Here is a 2,828-nt window from a genome sequence, read left to right on the forward strand (position 1 = left end):
TAGATCGTTGTATCGAATAGTCGGATCATAATCTCTTACCATAAAAATCGCTGCATGCGCAGCAGCACCGACTATGAGAAATCCACCAATCCACATGTGATGTGTAAACAATGACAGTTGTGTACCATAGTCAGTAGCTAGGTATGGATAAGGAGGCATAGAATACATATGGTGAGCTACAACAATGGTCAAAGAGCCTAACATAGCTAGATTAATAGATAATTGAGCATGCCATGACGTTGTTAGAATCTCATATATACCTTTATGACCCTGGCCTGTAAATGGACCTTTATGTGCCTCTAAAATGTCTTTTATATTGTGACCAATACCCCAGTTGGTCCTATACATGTGACCCGCTATCAAGAAAAGAATTGCAATAGCTAAATGATGGTGTATAATATCGGTCAGCCATAAACCTCCAGTTATTGGATCTAATCCTCCACGAAAAGTAAGAAATTCTCCGTATTTTGACCAATTCAAGGTAAAAAATGGGGTTGCTCCCTCGGAAAAACTCGGATAAAGTTGAGCCAAAAGATCCCGATTTAGGATAAATTCATGAGGAAGTGGTATCTCTTTGGGATCTACTGCAGCATTTAGAAATTGGTTAATCGGTAAAGATACATGTATTTGATGTCCTGCCCAAGAAAGAGACCCCAACCCTAGGAGCCCTGTCAAATGGTGATTCAACATAGATTCTACATCTTGGAACCAAGCCAATTTTGGAGCAGCTTTGTGATAATGAAACCAACCAGCAAAAAGCATTAAGGCTGCAAAGACCAATGCACCAATTGCAGTACAATAGAGTTGTAATTCATTAGTTATTCCAGATGCTCTCCAAATCTGAAAAAAACCAGAGGTTATTTGTATTCCTCGGAACCCCCCCCCCTACATCACCATTCAATATTTCTTGACCCACTATTGGCCAAACCACCTGAGCACTAGGCCTAATGTGAGTAGGATCACTTAACCATGCCTCATAATTGGAAAAACGAGCACCATGAAAATACATGCCACTCAGCCAAAGAAAGATGATAGAGAGTTGGCCAAAATGCGCACTAAAAACTTTTCGGGAAATCTCCTCTAAATCATTAGTATGGCTATCAAAATCATGAGCGTCAGCATGTAGGTTCCAGATCCAAGTAGTAGTATCTGGTCCCTTAGCTATTGTTCTTGAGAAATGACCAGGTTTTGCCCATTCCTCAAAAGAAGTTTTTATAGGATCCCTATCTACCAAAATTTTAACTTCTGGTTCCGGTGAACGAATAATCATTGAGTCCTCCTCTTTCCAGACAACACATACAAAGAGACCTGCCAACATAAAACAGAATTAGTGAACTTATTAGAGATGTTTCTATTGAGTTTTGTTCTCTCCTATCTCTCATGTATTGGATATCTTAGTAAATTTCATTTCTTTAGTTTTTCACTAGAACAATTATGATCTCGAAGTCAATTCGGGGCAAGTGTTCGAATCTATTATGACATAAGAGTGAGGCGCTCAACGGACCTATTTTAATCTTCTAAGACCTTTTTGGGAACTCTGAATGGAAGTTCAATAATTTTTCGTGCAGCCTAATCAAATGTATTCAGATTTTATTCTAATTCTATTCCTTAGATTTTATTTTTTTTTTTAGATAAAGTATAAGTATGTACTCTATTTCAAATTGAGCAGGCATTAGCATTCATTATTAGGCAATATACCTATATTTTATTTCTTTTTTTGAAGGTCTCTTTTCTTAATTTGATTGAATATTAGTTTAAATAACAGAAAAAAGGAGAAAATTATCTACTGTATCCACATCTCGTTTATTTCTATGAAATACTAGACAAAATCGAACAAAATTAGAAGGGATATATTTAAATTATGTGATTGGTCGTTCCTATAGAAATGATTTTTGAATTTGATAGGGACAAGAAACAAGAATTTATAACAATATATATTTATCTATCTATATCTTTATATAGATAGATAAATATATAAGAAAAAAAAGAAACAGAGTGTTCTTATTCAAAACGCCCTGTGATCTTCAACCAATTCTGTGCTGCAATATAATTACCGGGGGTGAGAGCTATAGCTTGTTTCCAATATTCAGCGGCTTGATTAAACCAAGACTCCGCAACTTCTGAGTCTCCCTGCCGAATGGCCTGTTCTCCTCGGTCGAAATAGGTGAGTCAATTCCTTTCCTTAGAACCGTACTTGAGAATTTCCTAACTCATACGGCTCAGTAGTCAATTCTTTTTTTGTTCTATTATCTTGAAGTTAACTAAAAGAAAAAAAGAAATTATTAATATGAGTTTCAAACTTTCATTTTTACTAATAAATAAAGAATTTCAAAGAATTTCATCTTTTTTTTTAGTTTTATCTTTTCTCCTACCTTCAGAAAAGGGAATAAAGCATTGGCATTAACGCCCTAATTCTAATTTTCTGAAAGGTAACTATCTCGATTTTATATATCATATACAAAAATATATGATAGATTCATTTCTATAGAATCTTGGTAAAAGTTTTTTCTTTCTTATCTTATAAGTTCTTATAAGTAAAGAGAAAATACTTTCTATCTTTGGGATTTGATACTACACCGCTGCTCAAAATACCAGGGGATCCTTTTTATTACATAAGTGGATTCCTGACTTCTTTATTTATCATGAGATAAGGAAGCAGTTTTTATTATATCGATTGAAAACCGTGTTAATTGATCCTTACGATGCTTCCTTTATCAATTAGATCTTTTATCCATAGAAAAAGAGGGTATCTAGACATATCGATTTCTTCATATTTTTACTTCTATGAAGTTTCTTTGCTACAGCTGATAAAAATCGTTGTTTTGAAC

Source organism: Vigna unguiculata, chromosome 4, assembly GCF_037176805.1.
Source record: "Vigna unguiculata cultivar grain cowpea cultivar isolate G323 ecotype 2 chromosome 4, ASM3717680v1, whole genome shotgun sequence".
NCBI classification, from domain to species: Eukaryota; Viridiplantae; Streptophyta; class Magnoliopsida; order Fabales; family Fabaceae; genus Vigna; species Vigna unguiculata.